At 45.5% G+C, this 23,190-nt stretch overlaps 1 long non-coding RNA gene across 1 annotated transcript in view; it reads right to left on the reverse strand.

The window, feature by feature from the left end:
* The window catches only part of LOC137524616 (uncharacterized), a 32,991-nt gene extending 13,362 nt beyond the window's left edge, over positions 1 to 19,629 (reverse strand). Inside the window, exon 1 of the long non-coding RNA XR_011022736.1 lies at positions 19,455 to 19,629. This is a non-coding gene — a long non-coding RNA (uncharacterized lncRNA). The remainder of the gene's footprint in view (positions 1 to 19,454) is intronic.
* Between the last annotated feature and the right edge of the window lie 3,561 nt (positions 19,630 to 23,190).

Genomic DNA, 23,190 nt, shown 5'->3' on the forward strand with positions numbered 1-23,190 from the left:
AATGCGCAAGCTCTCAGGCTTAGGCGGAATAAGCGGGTCCAGGCTAATGCGCAAGCATCTCAGGCTTAGGCGGAATAAGCGGGGTCCATGCTAAAGTGCAAGTATCTCGGGCTTAGGCGAAATAAGCAGGTCCATGCTAATGTGCAAGTATCTCAGGCTTAGGCAGAATAAGCAGGTTCATGCTATAGTGCAAGTATATCAGGCTTAGGCAGAATAAGCTGGTCCATGCTAATACGCAAGCATCTCAGGCTTAGGTGGAATAAGCGGGTCCATGCTATAGTGCAATATATCAGCCTTACCCAGAATAAGCAGGTCCATGCTAATGCGCAAGCATCTCAGTCTTAGGCGGAATAAGCGGGTCCATGCTAATGCGCAAGCATCTCAGGCTTAGGCGGAATAAGCGGGTCCATGCTAATGCGCAAGCATCTCAGGCTTAGGCGGAATAAGCTGGTCCATGCTAATACGCAAGCATCTCAGGCTTAGGCGGAATAAGCGGGTCCATGCTAATGTGCAAGCATCTCAGGCTTAGGCGGAATAAGCGGGTCCATGCTAATGCGCAAGCATCTCAGGCTTAGGCGGAATATGCGTGTCCATGCTAAAGTGCAAGTATCTCGGGCTTAGGCGAAATAAGCAGGTTCATGCTATAGTGCAAGTATATCAGGCTTAGGCAGAATAAGCGGGTCCATGCTAATGCGCAAGCATCTCAGGCTTAGGCAGAATAAGCGGGTCCATGCTAATGCGCAAGCATCTCAGGCGGAATAAGCGGGTCCATGCTAATGCGCAAGCATCTCAGGCTTAGGCAGAATAAGCGGGTCCATGCTAATGCGCAAGCATCTCAGGCGGAATAAGCGGGTCCATGCTAAAGCGCAAGCATCTCAGGCTTAGGCGGAATAAGCGGGTCCATGCTAATGCGCAAGCATCTCAGGCTTAGGCGGAATAAGCGGGTCCATGCTAATGCGCAAGCATCTCAGGCTTAGGCGGAATAAGCGGGTCCATGCTAATGCGCAAGCATCTCAGGCTTAGGCGGAATAAGCGGGTCCATGCTAATGCGCAAGCATCTCAGGCTTAGGCGGAATATGCGTGTCCATGCTAATGCGCAAGCATCTCAGGCTTAGGCGGAATAAGCTGGTCCATGCTAATACGCAAGCATCTCAGGCTTAGGCGGAATAAGCGGGTCCATGCTAATGCGCAAGCATCTCAGGCTTAGGCGGAATATGCGTGTCCATGCTAATGGTAGCAGTATGTAGATGTAATATAAGTGCAGTGTATTAATATAATAAATCAATCAGCAGCCAGAGGTTTTCCAATCCACCATAGAACAGCATGTCAAAGATAACCAATGATCCACAGCGCTCTCTATTGCGCTCCCGCACACTGTGAAGCCTGCAGACACCTTGTGCGCAATATTGGAGACAGTGACCGTCACCCAAAAAAAAAACCATATACTGGAGTCAGGGATGAGTTCAAACACAGGGGGGTACACTTTATTGCAACAACTCAAAATCATGAAAATAAAACACAAACTCACATCGTGGGTTCATGCACACTGGACCCTTTTGTTAAAACACATCAATACACTATTGCACAATAACTAGTAAAGTGCCAAGTGCTGAGAAAGTCACCAGACTGTAGTTCGGAGAATGCCCGTTCTCCTTCCTGACCAGGTTTCGGCCTTCCGCCATCACCAGAGGATAGGAGAAGGAGCGTACACGGGTATTATATATACACATGCTAATGCGCAAACAGCTCGAGCTTAGGCGGAATAAGCGAGTCTACGCTAATGCGCAAGCATCTCAGGCTTTGGCAGAATAAGTGGGTCCATGCTAATGCGCAAGCTTGAGCTGTTGACAACTGCTTGTTGACGGTTTTTGGCGGACCCAGTGGAGGAACAGCGAGGGTGGAGTGGGAAGCCTATGAATTATCCAGAGGCTTCCCTTTACTTAAGTACCCAAATTGGACATTTTTTTTTCACTACAGGTTACCTTTAAGGTCAGAGTTTTCCCCAGGCTCTTTTAGCCGGGTACTGCACCCAGCTATTTTGGGTGAGCAACCAGCTTTCATTGGCTTACCTCCTCATCCTCTTCCTATGCCCTAAGCTAAGTTGCGCTGGCCCTGCATTCCCCCGTCACACCCCACCTGGCTACTTTTTCATGCCACCCAGGTGGAAAAAAATTCTGGGGAGAACACTGAAGGTATATACACACACATTAGATTTTGATTAGTCAATTTTATCATTTACAGTACATGTAGTAAGACAGCTAACATATTTTGAATACTACAAAGTATGAACAGATTGTGTAGGTAAGCTCTTTCACTACATGCAATAAGTAAAATTAGTCAATCAAAATAAGATGTGACCATACAGGATTGGAGTGGCAGACCTTACCCAAGCGTCGGGTGCTGAACCTGGGTGCCGAGCTAGGTCACCCTAACATCAACAGCATACGAATAAGATTAGACAAGACACAAGACAAGACAAATAACATTTATATTGCGCTTTTCTCCTTGCGGACTCAAAGCGCCAGAGCAGAGCAGCAGCCACTAGGGCGCGCTCTATTGGCAGTAGCAGTGTAAGGGAGACTTGCCAAAGGTCTCCTACTGAATTAGTGCTGGCTTACTGAACAGGCAGAGCCGAGATTCGAACCCTGGTCTCCTGTGTCAGAGGCAGAGCCCTTAACCATTACACCAACTGCTGGTGGTTCATACACCTTAAAGGGAACCAGAGAGGAACGAATAAAAAAGAAGAAAAAGCTTTTATACATACCTGGGGCTTCTTCCAGCCCCATAAGCCTGGATCGCTCCCACGCCGCCATCCTCCGGTTCCTGGATCGGCGGTACCGGGTCCCATCACTTCAGGCGGATGTGGGCAATTGTCCGCATCACAGGGGCTTCCTCCATACCCGTACGCATGCGGCTGCGCAGTAGGCAGCCTCACGCGTACATACATGGAGGGAGCCCCGTGTGATTCGGACAATTGGCTGCGTCTGCCGGCCGACTGGCGGCCATGACGGGACCCGGTACCGGCGGATCCAGGCAGCAGAGGACGGCGGCGTGGGAGCGATCCAAGCGTATGGGGCTGGAGAAAGCCCCAGGTATGTATAAAAGCTTTTTTGGGGGGCCTCTGGTTCCCTTTAAATGAAGTGCAATTTTTCTGTGTTTATATCAGAAAAGTGCAAAACATGTGTTTTGCACTTTTCTGAAGAAGGGGACCCTCCATGGCCCCGAAACAATTGTCAAACCTGTGCTTAATTATGCAAAATAAGATGCGAGTTAGGGCTCACATACATGCTAGAAGAAACTCAGCCTAGGTGGCTGATAACAACCGCCTCTGTCTAGAATGTGAACAGCAGCACCTGATGCCCTCGGGCCAGCGATCAGTTCGGCAGATTGACTAGGCTGAGGGCATTGTTCTTCCCACTTATCCCTCCCACCGCATGATGTCCCTCGAGCGCTACTCCATCGGCCTTCCTGCTCCCACCCCTTGCATAGCAACAAAACACGTCAGTAGCCTGCAGACTAGCAATGTGACTGTGCAGCTTTGGCCCTGCAATGTCAGCCGAGGGATAAAGTACTGATCCATGCCGAGTGGCAAGCCACATACTTGTGTACGAGGCTTTGGTATCCTATGTAATATCACACAATAAGGGCCCATTCACACTGGCGCATTTTAAGCACAATTTCAGCACCGCTGCCAGTGTTCTCCCCAGAATTTTTTTCCGGCGGCAGGAAAAAGTAGCCAGTTGGGTTGCAACAAGGGGGATGCAGGGTTGGCACAACTCTGCTTACAGCATAGGAGGATGAGGAGGCGAGCCAATGATAGCCAAGTGCTCACCTAAATTAGCTGGGTGCAGCACCCAGATAAAAGAGCCTGGGGAGAACACTGGCTGCAAATCGCTGGCAATTTGAAAAGCACTACGGCAATGCAAAGTCTATGGCTGGGAGCACACTTACAGAATTGCATGCATTTATAGTGCACTCCTGAAAAATGCATGCAATTCTGAGAAGTATGCTCCCAAGTTATGGAATCATTCACACTGCAGTGCTTGCGAGTTCCAGAAATCATGCCACCCTTGGACCTTCTACACACATCCAGAATGAGGACCAGGGCAAATAGAATCTCACTCGACCCCGCCCACCCTGGCAATCACTTCTTCAGTCCCCTCCGCTCGGGATGTCGCTATAGATCCATATACACCAAAACCACCAGGCGTAGGAACACATTCTTCCCTCAAGCGATCACTCTCCTCAACTCAGACCTTCTCCCCAATGTCATCTCCTAATCCCCTTCAGCACCTCGGGCACTAGTGTACAAACGCGTGCCCATAGGCTGTCTCTCATGTTCATCCTTGCATGTATATGGGGACAACCGCTCTATGTGAAATTTTTGCTATGCTAATGTTTCTATATAAATTGTACTATGTGTAGTGTTACTTGCACTGTTTGCACTTGCCAATATGCCTTGTGTCCACAAATAATTCCGGGTGCGGCGCCTGTCGCACTTGGCGAATAAAGTGATTCTGATGTAACATTTTTGGAACAATCGCGATTCTTATTCACTGAGAGCCTGTACATACTGCGATTTTATAACTGCATGCGTTTTTTCTGAATCACAAAGCCTTTTTTTTTATATAATGAACATCGTGATGAACTGTACACAGTGCTGCAATTTAGAAAATTGCAATCGCAGTAACTGAAGCGCATTTTTGAGCGATGCATTTACAGAGAAAAAACAAAAAGGCATTGCAATTGCACTGCATTTTTTCAAGGTCAAATCCTAGGAGGCCTTGCAACTTTTAGCCAATCACCAGTCACAAGAAAAATGCAAACATGGAACAAAAACGCAAGCATGCGATTTTGAAATCGAACTCTATGCGATTTTTCCATTTTTAAAGAAACTGTGTACAGGTGCTTAGAATTGCAATCGTTATACAAACAAGTTTTATTGGAATAGAAATAGTAATTTCTAGTGTGAATGGGCCTGAAGCAGGGGCGGCGCCAGGGGGGTGCTTGGGGGTGCTCGAGCACCCCCTAGAATTGTCCAAGCACCCCCAAAGCACCCCCTGGAGTGAACTGACTTCAGGCGTCTAAAAGACGCCAAGTCAGTTCACACACCGGCAGCACGGAGCAGCAGGCAGGGCTACGGTAAGATGGCCGCCCGGAGCCCTGTTCTGCAGACTTCGGGCGGCCATTTTCCCGTAGCCCTGCTCTCTGCATGCAGGCAGGAAGTCTCGTGGTGACGTCGGGAAGGAAGACGATCGTGGGCGCGCGGGCGCTGCGCGCCACAATGAGGTCGGGACTCGGGACAGGAGGTCGGGAAAGAAGGTCTTCTGGCTGTAGGTGAGTAAATGGGTTTTTCTTTTCTTTTTCAGGTGATGCGGATTGTGCATATTGGGGTCATTTCTGCTACGGATTGTGCATATTGGGGCGATATCTGCTACCGATTGTGCATATTGGGGTCATTTCTGCTACCGATTGTGCATATTGGGGTCATTTCTGCTACCGATTGTGCATATTGGGGTCATTTCTGCTACCGATTGTGCATATTGGGGTCATTTCTGCTACCGATTGTGCATATTGGGGGTCATATCTGCTACCGATTGTGCATATTGGGGTCATATCTGCTACCGATTGTGCATATTGGGGTCATATCTGCTACCGATTGTGCATATTGGGGTCATATCTGCTACCGATTGTGCATATTGGGGTCATATCTGCTACCGATTGTGCATATTGGGGTCATATCTGCTACCGATTGTGCATATTGGGGTCATATCTGCTACCGATTGTGCATATTGGGGTCATATCTGCTACCGATTGTGCATATTGGGGTCATATCTGCTACCGATTGTGCATATTGGGGTCATTTCTGCTACCGATTGTGCATATTGGGGTCTTATCTGCTACCGATTGTGCATATTGGGGCCATATCTGCTACCGATTGTGCATATTGGGACCATATCTGCCACCGATTGTGCATATTGGGACCATATCTGCCACCGATTGTGCATATTGGGACCATATCTGCCACCGATTGTGCATATTGGGACCATATCTGCCACCGATTGTGCATATTGGGACCATATCTGCCACCGATTGTGCATATTGGGACCATATCTGCCACCGATTGTGCATATTGGGACCATATCTGCCACCGATTGTGCATATTGGGACCATATCTGCTACCGATTGTGCATATTGGGACCATATCTGCTACCGATTGTGCATATTGGGGCCATATCTGATAACGATTGTGCATATTGGGGCCATATCTGATAACGATTGTGCATATTGGGGCCATATCTGATAACGATTGTGCATATTGGGGCCATGTCTGATAACGATTGTGCATATTGGGGCCATGTCTGATAACGATTGTGCATATTGGGGCCATGTCTGATAACGATTGTGCATATTGGGGCCATGTCTGATAACGATTGTGCATATTGGGGCCATGTCTGATAACGATTGTGCATATTGGGGCCATGTCTGATAACGATTGTGCATATTGGGGCCATGTCTGATAACGATTGTGCATATTGGGGCCATGTCTGATAACGATTGTGCATATTGGGGCCATGTCTGATAACGATTGTGCATATTGGGGCCATGTCTGATAACGATTGTGCATATTGGGGCCATGTCTGATAACGATTGTGCATATTGGGGCCATGTCTGATAACGATTGTGCATATTGGGGCCATGTCTGATAACGATTGTGCATATTGGGGCCATGTCTGATAACGATTGTGCATATTGGGGCCATGTCTGATAACGATTGTGCATATTGGGGCCATGTCTGATAACGATTGTGCATATTGGGGCCATGTCTGATAACGATTGTGCATATTGGGGCCATGTCTGATAACGATTGTGCATATTGGGGTCATTGGACGTGTTTTTTGTTAAAATCTGCTCACATTACGTGTATTTTCTTGAGAAAACCTGCTCACATTACGTGTATTTTCTTGAGAAAACCTGCACAATTATGTGAATTTTCTGGGAAAAGGGTCACCAAAACTTGGGCCCTCTGTCTTTGCGTTGCACTTTTAAAGGGAACCCGAGGTGAGAATAATATTGAGGCTGCCATATTTATCTCCCTTTAAGCAATACCAGTTGCCTGGCTGCCGTGCTGGTCCTCTGCCTCTTATTCTTTCAACCATAGACCCTGAACAAGCATGCAGCAGGTCAGGGGTTTCTGACAATATTGTCAGAACTGACAAGATTAGCTGCATGGCTTGTTTCTGGTGTAATTCAGTTCACTACTACAGCCAAATAGATCAGCAGGGCTGCCAGGCAACTAGTATTGTTTAAAAGGAAATAAATATGGCAGCCACCATATCACTCTCACCCTGGGTTCACTTTAAATTACAGTTAGCCCCGCCCTCATCCGGTCATGACCACGCCCATTTTTTCGACGCGGCGCGCTTCGCGCGCCGCAGGTTGTAGCCACACCCATTTTTGGCGCGGCGCGCTTTGCGAGCCGCAGGTCGTCAGCTCCCCCGGAAATTGGTCCAGCACCTGCATAGCACCCCCTAAAAAAAATTCCTGGAGCCGCCACTGGCCTGAAGTGAACAATCAGGTGCGACCAATCCAATAAAGACAGGGATTGGAATAAAAAGAAATCCCAGGGAAGTTAAAAACTTGATTCACTCCATCCAAAAGTAAAATAAAGGTTCGCTTTGCCTTTATCTTCAACTTCACAGCTTACTGGTTTGATTTGAAAACACACAAAAGCACATCTACTGCCCTACTCTTTAACTGAAGTTAGCAGAACACATAACAGAGAAAATACGATCTTTAGATAACTGCTGCCCGCTTGTCTGAGTATTGAATGCCATACAGTATTACCCATAGATGATACACAAAACAGTTATGTACGGCCAGGTATTTATTACAGATGCGCTTCCTGTCACTCCACCTGAACGCTGCCCCAGTTTCCATGCTCGGAAGGAAGCGATCACAACCAAACGTCATATACCAGCCGGCTGTGCATGACGGGACTGGTAGTCCGATGCTTTCTAGTTAACAGAAGAACAAGTTAGCAACGAAACTACACTTCCCAGATGGCCCAGCTGTAGATGTGATCAGGGGTTGATGCGTTGCTGCTCCAGAGTTCCAACAAGAATGGATGTACTGACAAAATTGCATACGGAAGTGACGTGGGTATTCAAGCCTGTCAGAAATAACCAACAGAACATCATACATATCGATTCGGCATACTATTCACTGAGATATAGGATTTAGGCCTCTTGCACACGATTCCGATTCAGATTCCGCTTTTTAATCAGTTTTTACATCCGATTCAGATTTCGATTTGCAGTGTGCAAGGAGAAAACTGCAAATCAGAATCTGAATCGGATGTAAAAACTGATTAAAAAGCGGAATCTGAATCGGAATCACGTGCAGTGTGCAAGAGGCCTTACACGGGAGTGCTTGTCAGACCATTCTCTTTTGTCGGTACAGATAGATAGATTAGAAAGATGCAGCAGTCTGCTGCTTGCAGTCAGTGCTGGAGTCAGAGTGATTTATAAATGGATAGATGGAAGAAAGGATAGAAAGATCGATAGATAGATGATAGAAAAAAAATAATGTATGAAGATTTGATAACGTATGCCATACATCATCAAATTCTCATACAATATTTTATTTTATCAGAAGGATAGAAAAGATAAATAGAAGAGTAAGAATCTCTGAAGACGTATGCGATATTGTTGGTGTTAAGTTATCAAACAATAATGACCGACAAACTGCCATATGTTCTGAAAAGACAAAGTATGCAAAACTGACAGTATACTCACATTCTTGGTAGTGACCAACTAAATGGCATACAACGAGAATACCACATACCTAGCAGATCCCTTATTGTTTTGTGACAACTAACCTAGAATTCTGTTTTGAAGACGTATGCCATTTTGTTGGTGATAGTTTACAAGCTATAATGGCTGTAAAAAAAAAAAAACATACGCTGCTAGAAAGTGATGTATGCATATTTGACAGCTTACTAACATTGTTAGCAATGACCAACAAAATGGCATACATCAAGAAGATCGTATACCTGACCTCTCCCGTTAAAGCCAAAATATTAAATATATTAGAGAATGTAATTTTGATGATGTATGCTATTTTGTTGGTCCTTGCTATCAATGTAGGTATGCTGTCAGTTTTGCATACTATTCTTTTTGCATTTATATGTTAGCTAGTTTGCTTAGTTTTTCAGCAGATGGGAAACGACTTACATTAATGCTTTTAGGCTTAAAGGAGTCATCAGCAGACATAGTCATAGTAAAATGAGTGGTACTCACCGGGGGCTTCCTCCAGCCCCAAGCTCCCAGGACGTCCCTTGCCGCAGCTACGCCAGCAGCCATTCGGCGCAGGTCCGACCCGGTCCCCGGCGATGATGTCAGAGCGACCTTGGGGTGCTATCAATTAGCGTCACGTGGGCTGGAGCGGACGGCGCAGTAGTTCTGCGCCTGCGCAGTCCTCTCCGGCCCACGTGGCAGTGATTGACAGCACCGCTTGCGCAGGCGCAGTACAGAGCAACCCGAGGTTGCTTTGACATCATCGCCAGGGACCGTGTCGGACCTGCAGCGAGGCACGTCCTGGGAGCTTGGGGCTGGAGGAAGCCCTCGGTGAGTACCACTCGTTTTCCTATATGTTTCCTGATGACTCCTTTAAGTGGGGAGCTCTGCGTGCCGCTAGTCTGGTCTAAATTAACTCAACTAGCGGCACACAGAGCTCACTGCTCATGACTGGAAGCAGCAGCAATAGGTCGATTACCGCCCACTGCCAGCCGCTGACAAACTTAATTCTGGAGGGGGAACCCGAAGATGTCCACCATGGTGTTGGGGGGGGGGGGGCACCATGTCTCCCCCAAGTGTCTTCTTGTGCCCTGCTCTGTGTCCTCCTCTCCCCCCCCCCACCCCCAAGTGCCCTGCGTTCTCCATGTGTGCGGCTTTTGCGGCGACCCCCCCATGTGTGTGTGCAGCGGCAGTACTAGTCCTGCCTACCCCTTGTGTCTCTGTTACCCCCTTCCCCTGTGCGAGTATCGGCTTACCTCCTCCTCCGCAGCAATTGAAGACATCTTACTTCCCCGTGCGGCTTCCTCTAGTGTCACTGGGGGAGATTTATCAACGCATTACCGACAGTTTTTTCTTCCAAAACTGTTCTACCCAGCAGAAGAACAGTTCTGCATGATAGTAAGAAACTTCCCAAAGCTTATGTAATAGCGGCAGTTTAGGGTGGATTTCTAGAGCTACACTACAGTTAAGAAAAGTGCAAATCCATTCCTACACTGCTGCAGATTAACCACTTGCCGACCGCCCACAGCCGATGGGCGGCGGCAAGGGCTGGGCCCAAACGACCGCAATACGCCCATCGGCGGCGGGCGTGGTTATGCGGCGATCGCTCCACCCCCTCTCGCTGTAACCCGCCGGCCGTTCGGAAGCGCCGGCGGGTTACTAGCACCCGGATCGCCGCATGCAAAGCGTATAATAGGCTTTGTAATGTATACAAAGCCTATTATACTGGCTGCCTCCTGCCCTGGTGGTCCCAGTGCCCCAAAACACATTATACTACTTCTCCTGAGTACGGCAATACCACACGTGTGGCACTTTTTTGCAGCCTAACTGCGCTAAGGGGCCCAAAGTCCAATGAGCACCTTTAGGCTTTACAGGGGTGCTTATAATTAGGCACCCCCCAAAATGCCAGGACAGTAAACACACCCTACAAATGACCACATTTTGGAAAGTAGACACTTCAAGGTATTCAGAGAGGGGCATGGTGAGTCCGTGGCAGATTTCTTTTTTTTTTTGTTGCAAGTTAGAAGAAATGGAAATTATTATTTTTTTTGGTTACAAACTGTCATTTTCCACTAACTTGTGACAAAAAATACAATCTTCTATGAACTCACCATGCCTCTCAGTGAATACTTTTGGATGTCTTCTTTCCAAATGGGGTCATTTGGGGGGTATTTATACTATTCTGGAATTCTAGCCCCTCATGAAACATGACAGGTGGTCAGAAAAGTCAGAGATGCTTCAAAATGGGAAAATTCACTTTGCACCATAGTTTGTAAACGCTATAACTTTTACCCAAACCAATAAATATAGGCTGAATGGGGTTTTTTTTAAAATCAAAAACATGTTTGTCCACATTTTTCGTGCTGCATGTATACAGAAATTTTACTTTATTTGAAAAATGTCATCACAGAAAGTAAAAAAACAACAACTTTTTTGACAAAATTAATGTCTTTTTTGATGAATATAATAAAAACTAAAACTCGCAGCAGCAATAAAATAGCACCAAAAGAAAGCTGTATTAGTGACAAGAAAAGGAGGTAAAATTCATTTAGGTGGTAGGTTGTATGACCGAGCAATAAACCATAAAACTGCAGTGGTCTGAATGGAAAAAAAGTGCCTGGTCCTTAAGGGGTAGAAAGACTGTGGTCCTCAAGTGGTTAAAGCTGGACTCCGTATTATCGGTGTTAACAAATAGTTAATTTTACACACCAATAGCATTGGAAAATTTATATCTGCCCACTGGCAAAGTCAAGAATCTACCTAGTTGGGCCACTATTTGACAGTGAGCGAGGGTGCAGCATCCAGGACGGTGAGTGAGGGTTCAACTTACCTAGGCTTGTGTCTTCAATTGCAGCTATGCGGTAAGTATGGTTTTGGTCAGGCTTCTGTTCTGCCTCCATCATGCGTTCCACATTGCGTCATGTGAATACCCTTCCTCTTTCAACCCCAAAAGGAGGCAGCATGTAGTCACATGACAGGATGTGGGACGCACGAAGAACAGAAGGCTGGAAGAAATGCTGCCTCCTGAATAACTATAATGTAAGATGGAAGCCTGGTTAAGTTTAAATCTTCCTCACCTGCCTTGCTGCTTCACCCTGTAGCAAATTGAGTGAAATTGGATCCAATCGGTAATCACTTCCATTTTCGTGGATCCATTTGTGAGTAAGGATTCAGCCACCTGGATCCGGTGAAGCGGATAATCTATACGCTTGACATGATACGCTTGTCAACAAAATTCAATGTGAACCGGGCATTAACCACCCTGGCGTTCTATTGAGATCGCCAGGGCGGCTGCGGGAGGTTTTTTTTTTTTAATTAAAAAAAAACTATTTCATGCAGCCAACTGAAAGTTGGCTGCATGAAAGCCCACTAGAGGGCGCTCCGGAGGCGTTCTTCCGATCGCCTCCGGCAAGCATAAGTAACAAGGAAGGCTGCAATGAGCAGCCTTCCTTGTTTGGCTTTCCTCGTCGCCATGGCGACGAGCGGAGTGACGTCATGGACGTCAGCCACCTCCGATCCAGCCCTTAGCGCTGGCCGGAACTATTTGTTCCGGCTGCGCAGGGCTCGGGCGGCTGGGGGGACCCTCTTTCGCCGCTGCTCGCGGCGGATCGCCGCAGATCGGCGGCGATCAGGCAGCACACGCGGCTGGCAAAGTGTCGGCTGCGTGTGCTGCTTTTTATTTTATCAAAATCGGCCCAGCAGGGCCTGAGCGGCACCCTCTGGCGGTAATGGACGAGCTGAGCTCGTCCATACCGCTAAGGTGGTTAAAGCACTCAGCATTGTACATAAATTATATATTGTATAGGGAAATTATAACTTTAGTTACATGAGGTAAAAGTACATTTTCAAATGGATTTTTTAACACTTATATAAACCATATACTGAAAAGAATACTTTTTAAATAAAAAAAATATATAAAAATTACTTTTAGTAGTAAAACACCACAGCTACTGGCATCGGATTGTTTCCTGTGTTTCGGGGATTGAGTTTGCCAATTTGCCATGGCATCCAGACGACTCCTCTTTTTTAAAAAATTTCTACAATGACATTAAATAATGAATATATGCATATTTTTGGTTAGATTTATGAATGCTACATTCATTGTAAATATACAAAGAAATTTGGGATTTGACAATCAAAGCAGTAATTTTAAATTTGATATAAGTAATAACTGCTTTTTATTTCAAGAGACCTGAGCAGAACAGTTAAATTGCCAAAATAACTTACCTGTGACTTCATCCAGACCCTCGTAGTCTGTGCTCTCTCTTGTTGTCCTCTTTTCTCCCACAATATCTACCCCGGTGGCTCTGATACATCAACATTTTTTACTGAAGTTGTGTGTTGCACAAGCCCTTTTACACGTCGTTCTTGTTCACATGTCCGTCGTTATTTAGCTACGTACGTGTGATAATTGCAAGGTTTAAAACGCACATGCCTTGAATACTCATAGCAAAGGACGTGCAAACAGGTGTGCTGAGGTGCTGGGCATGCAAAACTGTGCACTACAGCCAAAGTGGTGGCTCTAAAGGGAAAAAAAATAAAAAATGTAATTCACCTGCAATTACATGCAGGTGAATGGTAGCATTTTGATAACCATGGACATGATCTATTCATGCTGTACCAGAAGAATTAAAATAAATAAATAGCATTACAGGACATAAAGTAAAGCACAGATACCCACTAGCACGTGCATGGGGCAATGGACAGGATCAGCCTTGCCATCTTTCAAGTATAAGTCTTGTATTGATAACAAATGCGCACTATGCAAGTAGAATGGACAGCTTTTCAATATGTAAATATTTTTCTATTCTCTAGGGAGCACAGGGTGTAATTTTTGTGTGTGTTTTCAAAGACACAATGTTAGGGTTTATGGCCTTCATTCATAAAGCGTTCCGCTAAAGCATCAAAACTTTATGAAAAGGAGTGCTAACTATGCACCGTTATGTGCAGTACTACCGCGTAGCTTACGCAAGTAACTTTCTTGCGCTCCTATCGAAATAGCGGGCTCTCCACTTATCCGCTCTCAGCCACTGTGACACCAGTGGGTTCATAGGAAGTGATCCCCACACTTTGATTGTCGCGATATGCTGCCTGTCAAGCGGCAGTCCGCCTATTGAGCCCATCACAGTATGCTTAAAGAATCATGTCCTGTGTGTGAAACCACCTGGAAGTTTAATTTTTTGATAATAAATTTCATAAAAAAAAATGGAAGTGTAGACTACCTCATTACTATTGCAATTTGGCAATACGAAAATGATAACAATACCAAAACAATTGCAAGTGTGCTGCACAGCTTACTAGTTTATTAACTAATTCTCTTTGGATTCCCACTCGTCTTATTTAAATCTTTCTTTGTGCATGTGTACACAACATAAATTACTTTCATAACTACTACTCTAGATAAAGAAAAAAAAAAAAGAAAATCACCTCCAGTTTGTAAGGAAGACTTGTTGATAACAATAGATCCTCTAGGTAACGAAAAGTGCTAACATACATTTGTGGTCAAAGATGATGAGCTTAAAAAAAAAAAAAAAATATACAAAAATTACAAATTATTTTCCAACAACATAGCAAATGAAACATTTCTTAGATAGTAAGAAAAAAAAAAAAAGGTGGACGCTCGGCTCTTGCATGTCCATACGTAAAGACCGGTACACTCCTTTAACCACTTGCCGACCGCCCACTGCACATTGGCGGCGGCAAAGTGGCAGCCCCAGGACCATGTAACGCAGATTGGCGTCGGGTCCTAGGACTCTTCCGGGCTGGGGATCCCGCGCATCCGCCGGCATTAGGCTCCGCCCACCCGCGACGACATTCCGCCGGCCATATGGCCGGCGGGATGTTAACCCCCGATCTGCCGCATACAAAGCGTATAATACGATTTGTATTTTATACAAAGCGTATTATACAGGCTGCCTCCTGCCCTGGTGGTCCCAGTGTCCGAGGGACCACCAGGGCAGGCTGCAACCACCCTAGTCTGCACCCAAACACACTGATCTGTTGGGCCCCTTAGCGCACCTAGACTACTTCTCCTGAGTACGGCAATACCACGTGTGGCACTTTTTTGCAGCCTAACTGCGCTAAGGGTCCCCAAGTCCAATGAGCACCTTTAGGCTTTACAGGGGTGCTTACAATTTAGCACCCCCCAAAATGCCAGGGCAGTAAACAACCCCACAAATGACCCAATTTTGGAAAGTAGACACTTAAAGGTATTCAGAGAGGAGCATAGTGAGTCCGTGGCAGATTTCATCTTTTTTTGTCGCAAGTTAGATAAATGGAAATTTTTTTTTTCTTTTTTGTCACAAAGTGTCATTTTCCGCTAACTTGTGACAAAAAATAAATTCTATGAACTCACCATGCCTCTCAGTGAATACTTTGGGATGTCTTCTTTCCAAAATGGGGTCATTTGGGGGGTATTTATACTATCCTGGAATTTTAGCACCTCATGAAACATGACAGGTGCTCAGGAAAGTCGGAGATGCTTCAAAATGGGAAAATTCACTTTTTGCACCATAGTTTGTAAACGCTATAACTTTTACCCAAACCAATAAATATACACTGAATGTTTTTTTTTATCAAAGACATGTAGCAGAATAACTTTCGCGCTCAAGTGTATAGGAAATTTTACTTTATTTGAAAAATGTCAGCACAGAAAGTTAAAAAATGTCTTTTTTTTTTACAAAATTCATGTCTTTTTTGATGAATATAATAAAAACGAAAAATCGCAGCAGCAATCAAATAGCACCAAAAGAAAGCTGTATTAGTGACAAGAAAAGGAGGTAAAATTCATTTAGGTGGTAGGTTGTATGACCGAGCAATAAACCGTTAAAGCTGCAGTGGTCTGAATGGAAAAAAAGGCTCTGGTCCTTAAGGGGTTTTATGACTGCAGTCCTTAAGTGGTTAATTCCTAATTATTAATAAACAATAACTGTACAACTTTAACAATCAATGTTGTGTAACACACACACACACACACACACACACACACACACACACACACACACACACACACGCACACGCACACGCACACGCACACGCACACGCACACACGCGCACACACGCGCGCACACACGCACACACGCGCGCACACACGCACACACGCACACACGCACACACGCACACACGCACACACGCACACACGCACACACGCACACACGCACACACGCACACACACACACACACACACACACACACACACAGTAATACCAGTGCTTAGTCCACAAAAATGAAATGAACCAAAACAGCTACTTGTGATGCTCCAATAAAGCGGGCACCTTATTTTTAAAGTCAGATATTCATATCCGATTGTGACTTTATATATACAGGTATCTTTTATATATACACTAACTAACATCTAAGGTGTAATAATAAAGCCAGATGTGTAGCTGTGTCACTAATAGAGATGGTCAATGAGATGCAGCAGGGGCAAACGCAGGATTTTTAAGGGGGGGGGGGGGGGGTTCCTGAAAGGTCCAGAAGCACGTATGTCCCAAATGCTTCCGAATACAGGTGGCTCCATACTGCCCATGCACAAAAGTGCGCTGGCGTATTACGGAGCTGCCTATCTTTGGAAGTGCTCAAGGACACTAGTGTTTCTGAGGGCTTCTGGTAGCAGCAAATGTGAACGGGGTACAGCGCTGGAACAACTCCCCAAGAGAGGAACAGGAGATAGACTTAGTTTGGACAATTCAGTGGAATATGCTACATAGTTTCACATAGCGCAAGCGATACCCATATGATGCAGGGATATATGCATCTGCGGAAGATGTCGGCGCTACATAAATACTAAATAATAATATTTTGCCTCACCAGGATTGCACTTTTATTTAGCTTTCCTGTATGACAAGAACACACAGTCAGCTCTAGGGGAAGAGGGAAACAAAGGTGAATGAGGGAGGGCTGGTGCACACCAAGAGTGCTTCTGAGCGTTTTTCAAATCAACAGTGATTTGAAAAGCGCTTGGCTAATGTTACCCTATGTGGGTGTTCCCACAGCAGCGTTGTGATTTTTTCAAAATCGCAGGTATACTGCATGTAGCATGTTTTTGAGCAATTCATTCAAAAATCGCTCTGAAAATCACTTCACAAAATCACACTCACAAATTGCTAGCGATTGCTATTGTCATTTTGGCGTTGCACTAGCCCAGAGAGAGGAGTGGAGAAATTGAGAATAGCCTGAGATGGAGCAGAGAACTTATCTGTATTGAAGTCCCACATCACACAGGCTACTTGCCTGTAATCGGACTCCTATCCCTGTCAGTCTCTCACACAAGTCAGAAAGAAGCCCTCCTGGAGTCTAGGGACTGTCAAAAACTTTTCAGCTTGTTATCCACACATGCAGTCATTATAACAATGGGGAGAGACCAGACAGATGTTTGGCCACAGACCCTGAGTCCAGGCAAGCTCTGCATCATGCTGTGCATATTTACCAGCTTGCCTGCACTCTAATTTCATCATGTCTGACACTTCTGTGCTGTGGAGAGTCCAGGACTCCATAATCAACATTCTCTCACTGCAGGCTGCATCTTCTTGTGAGGGAAGCTGGGCTGCCTCTCTCATTCTATTAGCTGGAGGGAGGCACCAGAAGTAAGAAGGGAGGGAGAATGAGGCTGTTTATATTATGCGGGCTTCCCTGGCTGAATACACAGCTCAGTGCAGGGGGGGAGGTTCCAGACACCCGGAATAGCCCCCTGAGTTCGCCAGTGTGCAAATAATTCTGTGTTGATGCTGGTTTAAGCAAATTTTGTTTGCAATTTTATGCACTCCCTTTGCTCATGAAATCAAATTTGATATGTAAAAATTTGGTTTGGTGACTACAAATTAAAGGATACCTGAGATGGATGAAAAGAAAAGTTTTAGAAATACCTGGGGCTTCCTCCAGCCCCCTTCAGGCTAATCAGTACATTCCTGTCCTCCTCCGCCACCTATATCTTCTGCTATGAGTCTCGGTAAGGCAGCAAGTTAGCGCTGTCCGGCCACATGCCACTCCTACAGCCAGGAGAATTCTGCACCTGCTCAATAGTGCTGCGCAGGTGTAGTACGCTCCCGGTGGAGAGCGTGCATGCACAGTATGCCAGACTGGCTCAAGTACCTGGACCAATAGCAGAAGATCCAGGCGGCCGACGAGGACGAGGTACTGACTAGCCTGAAGGGCCCGTTTCCACTATAGCGTTGCGGAATCGCCGGCGAATCACCGCAGGCAAATTGCATGCGGGTGCGATTCCGCATGCGTTTTTGTCGCGATTTCGCATAGGTAAGGCTGTATGCGAATTTAACCATGTCACTGCCTGTGTAAATTAACATTAATACCTATGCGAAATCGCGGCAAAAAACGCATGGGGAAAACGCATGCGATTTCCCTATTAAATACATTGCGTGCGATTCGCCTGCATTCCACACGCAGGCGAATTCTGAGGGCCCTACCCTGCAGATTTTTTCTGCACAGAAAAACGTGCGGGGAAACGCACAAGTGGAAACAGTCCCATCCACTTGTACTGACTGTGCGAATCCGCATGCGGGCAACGCATGCGGATTCGCGATAGTGGAAACGGGCCCGAAAGGGGCTGGAGGAAGTCCCAGGTACGTATAAAACTGATTTTCATTTGTCTCAGGCTCACTCTAAGTTAAACAGTAGTACTATACTCTACATATGCACTCCCCGCAGAGCTGTATGGACTCCACTGAGAATGTTGTGCACATTGAACACAGAGGAGTTGTCCATCACCCATAAACCTGGTTCAGATTGTACCTGCAGTGTGTAATAGAGAAATAATCCGGCAGAGTACCTGCACATCACTCTTACATGTACCCACAGTTACATTGTCTAGGGCCTGATAGATGGTCTTTGTTCCTGTCTGTACCTTCTCCTTACCAAGGATTCGTTTTATTCCATGACTTAAAGTATTAGAGGCAGAAGATCAGGCAGATAGCCAGGTAACTGGTATTATTTAAAAGGGAATAAATATGGCATCCTCTATATCCCTCTCACTTGAGTAGTGCTTTAGACTGCTTCCACAGAGGGACGTTACAGGCGCACATTAGTGCAGCATGTAACGCTCCCCAACAGCAATACTAAGTCAATGGGGCTGTTCACAGTGCCCACGTTGCGTTACAGGGTAACGCTGCACGTTCTTCAGAACGTGCAGCATACTATAGCGTTCCAGCGGCTTAAGCCGCGTTAGACTGTTTGCACATGCTCAGTGTTGGGGCTGAGAGGAGGCGGGGAGAGGCCGCTACGTAGCCGCGCACATGGCTACTCAATATGCACTGCACTGGTGGCCGCTGATTGGCTGGCGGTACCACGTGATGCATCACGTGGTCCCGCCGGCCAATCAGCGCCACTCTCACTGCCCTAATGCGGAAAGAGAGGCTTAACGCGGCTCACTCAACGTCCTCTACCAACACCGGCAGGCGTTGTGTTAGGGGACGTTATGCGACCATAACATCCACTATAACGCAACGTCCCGGTGTGGAAGAGGCCTTAAAATAGCAAAACGTTGGCAGTTGTGAGATGCATTTTGTGTCATATACTTTCAAACAACAAAATTGTAATATGCAAATTTGAGGAGTCAGAGGGTTTTTGTACCGACCCCACAGCCATTCTACATTTAGAAACTAACATACCAACATACCACAAATAATAAAAAAGTACTTATACCCAGTTTTTAATATCTTGAGTCATGCTTTTCCAATAGAATTTGGCACAGATTCAATATCTGGTTTTTACATGGCCACTATGTCCGCCTCTGGTGTCAATATGCACTTCACGGAAAATTTCCCTAGCTTTGGCTAGTGTCAGAACTACCTTCCTATCTGGCTTAACAATCAGTTTGCCATCCAAAAAACAAAAATATATATATATATAAACAAATTATTGTTTTTCCAAAAACAAGATACACACACACACACACACACACACACACACACACACACACACACACACACCTTGCAATACAAACTTTGCTGCATATTTCCGCAACGATTGCCTTTGTCCTCGGGTAAAACATGGGGGATATTTCTTTCCACTTAGATATGCAAAAACCTCATCATATCTTTGTTCCATGTCCAAAATACACAAAAACATAAAATGTATAAAAAGATAAATTTATATAAATTTTAAACCGATTGCGGACCGACGCAGTTAAATTCTACGGCGGGCAGGGGGCGCTGCCGTCCTGACGCATCTTCTACGTCCCATTGACCGCACGTCACCGCCATTCCCGTCGCTCCAGCCGCAATCCGCATGCTCTGCCGCCTCTATGAAGGCAGAGCACTGTGAGCCGGGCAGGAGACGTTCTCATTGGCTCCTGGCCCTGACATTCATGTACGCCGCTCCCATTGGCTTACATGGGAAACCAGGGTCAGGAGCCAATGAAAACAGCTCCTGACCGTCTCACATGACTCTTCAGTCAGAGACGGAAGAGTCTGTGTCCTGGGGGTCACGGCGAGCTGCGATGACGGCGGTAAGGTGCGGCTTTTCATCGGGATTCTGTCGGGATTGGACCGCCAGTCTCTGGTCCTTAAAGGGAACCAGAGATGAATGCTAACACACAAAATATATATATTTCAATAGCTTTTACAGAGGAAATCACTTTTCCTCTATTTTCGCTGCTGTTGTGTGCCTTATTCGGGTTATTTTTATATCCCCCCCGCCCGGGAGATATCCAAGATGGCCGCCGGCTCATGCCCTTCTAGTTCCGGGTCATGAGCAGCTCAAGTTGTTACTATGTACGGTAGCAGCGCTTCCGCGCTGCTCAGCGTACAAGCCCAGCTTGGGGGGCGCATGCGCAGTATAAAGAGCCCTAATGCGCACGCCCCCGTGACTAGCAAATACAATATATATATATATATATATATATATATATATATATATATATATATATATATATATATATATATATATATATATATATATATATACATACATATATATATACATACATACATATATATATACATACATATATATATATATATATATATATATATATATATATATATATATATATATATATATATATACATACATATATACATATATATATACATACATATATACATATATATACACATATACACACACTGGTGCACATATACCCCTGCCTGCATATATACTGGCCACATATACCCCGACTACATATACTTAGGCACATATACCCCTGCCTACATATATACTGTGCACATATACCCCTTGACTAGATTTACTGGGCACAAATACCCCTGGCTCCATATATACTGTGCACATATACCCCCTGACTACATATATACTGGGCACATACACCCCTTACTACATATAATGGGCACATATACCCCTGGATATATATATACTGGGGCACATATACCACTGCCTACATATATACTGGGCACATATACCCCTGACTACACAGTGTTCTCCCCAGAATTATTTTCCAGCCGGGTGGCATGAAATAGTAGCCGGGTGGCATGAAAAAGTAGCTGGGTGGGGAGAGTTGAAAATGCAGGGCAACTGTGCTTACAGCATAGGAGGAGGTGAGAAGGTGAGCCAATGACAGCCGGGTGGTCACCAAATCTAGCTGGGTGGAGCACCCGGCTAAAAGAGCCTGGGGAGAACACTGCTACATATAATGGGCACATATACCCCTGCCTACATACATACTGGGGCACATATACCCCTGCCTACATACATACTGGCGCACATATACCCCTGACTACATATACTGGGCACATATACCCCTTCTATATATACTGGGGCACATATACCCCTGCCTACATATATACTGGTGCACACATACCCCTGCCTACATAAATACTGTGCACATATACGGTACCCCCTGACTACATATATACTGGGCACATACACCCCTGACTACATATAATGGGCACATATACCCCTGGCTATATATACTGGGGCACATATACCCCTGCCTACATATATACTGGGCACATACACCCCTGACTACATATAATGGGCACATATGCCCCTGGCTATATATACTGGGCCACATATACCCCTGCCTACATACATACTGGGGCACATATACCCCTGACTACATATACTGGGCACATATAACCCCTGGCTACATATATACTGGGCACATACACCCCTGACTACATATAATGGGTACATATACCCCTGGCTATATATACTGGGGCACATATACCCCTGCCTACATATATACTGGACACATATACCCCTGACTACATATAATGGGCACATATGCCCCTGGCTATATATACTGGGGCACATATACCCCTGCCTACATACATACTGGGGCACATATACCCCTGACTACATATACTGGGCACATATAACCCCTGGCTACATATACTGTGCACATATACCCCCTGACCACAGATACTGGGGCACATATACCACAGCCTACATATATACTGTGCACATATACCCCCTGACTACATTTACTGGGCACATATACCCCTGGCTATATATACTGGGGCACATATACCCCTGCCTACATATATACTAGGCACATATACCCCTGACTACATACAGTGGAAGAAATAATTATTTGACCCCTCACTGATTTTGTAAGTTTGCCCAATGACAAAGAAATGAAAAGTCTCAGAACAGTAGAATTTCAATGGTAGGTTTATTTTAACAGTGGCAGATAGCACATCAAAAGGAAAATCGAAAAAATAACCTTAAATAAAAGATAGCAACTGATTTGCATTTAATTGAGTGAAATAAGTTTTTGAACCCTCTAACAATAAAAGACTTAATACTTAGTGGAAAAACCCTTGTTTGCAAGCACAGAGGTCAAATGTTTCTTGTAATTGATGACCAAGTTTGCACACATTTTAGGAGGAATGTTGGTCCACTCCTCTTTGCATCTCATCTCTAAATCCATAAGGTTTCGAGGCTGTCTCTGTGCAACTCTGAGCTTGAGCTCCCTCTATAGGTTTTCGATTGGATTAAGGTCCGGAGACTGACTAGGCCACTCCATGACCTTAATGTGCTTCTTCTTGAGCCACTCCTTTGTTGCCTTTGCTGTATGTTTTGGGTCATTGTCATGCTGGAACACCCATCCATGACCCATTTTCAGTTTCCTGGCAGAGGGAAGGAGGTTGTCGTTCAGGATTTCACGATACATGGCTCCGTCCATTTTCCCGTTAATGCGATTAAGTTGTCCTGTGCCCTTAGCAGAAAAACACCCCCAAAGCAAAATGTTTCCACCCCCATGCTTGACGGTGGGGACCAGGGGCGCCTTAACCTACTGACCACCCAGGCAGCGGCTTGGAGCGGCTTTGATGGGGAAGGCGCAATAAATTACTGTCAGTCCAAGGGGAAATAAAAATTCCTGTCCTGAAAGACCGTTGTAAGGGACTGGAGAGAAATAGATTTCCTTCTGTTTTAAGAAGGCAAATTACACCAAGCTTTGCTTTTTTAGTAAGAGGGC

The sequence above is a fragment of the Hyperolius riggenbachi genome, chromosome 7, assembly GCF_040937935.1.
Source record: "Hyperolius riggenbachi isolate aHypRig1 chromosome 7, aHypRig1.pri, whole genome shotgun sequence".
Classification (NCBI taxonomy): domain Eukaryota; kingdom Metazoa; phylum Chordata; class Amphibia; order Anura; family Hyperoliidae; genus Hyperolius; species Hyperolius riggenbachi.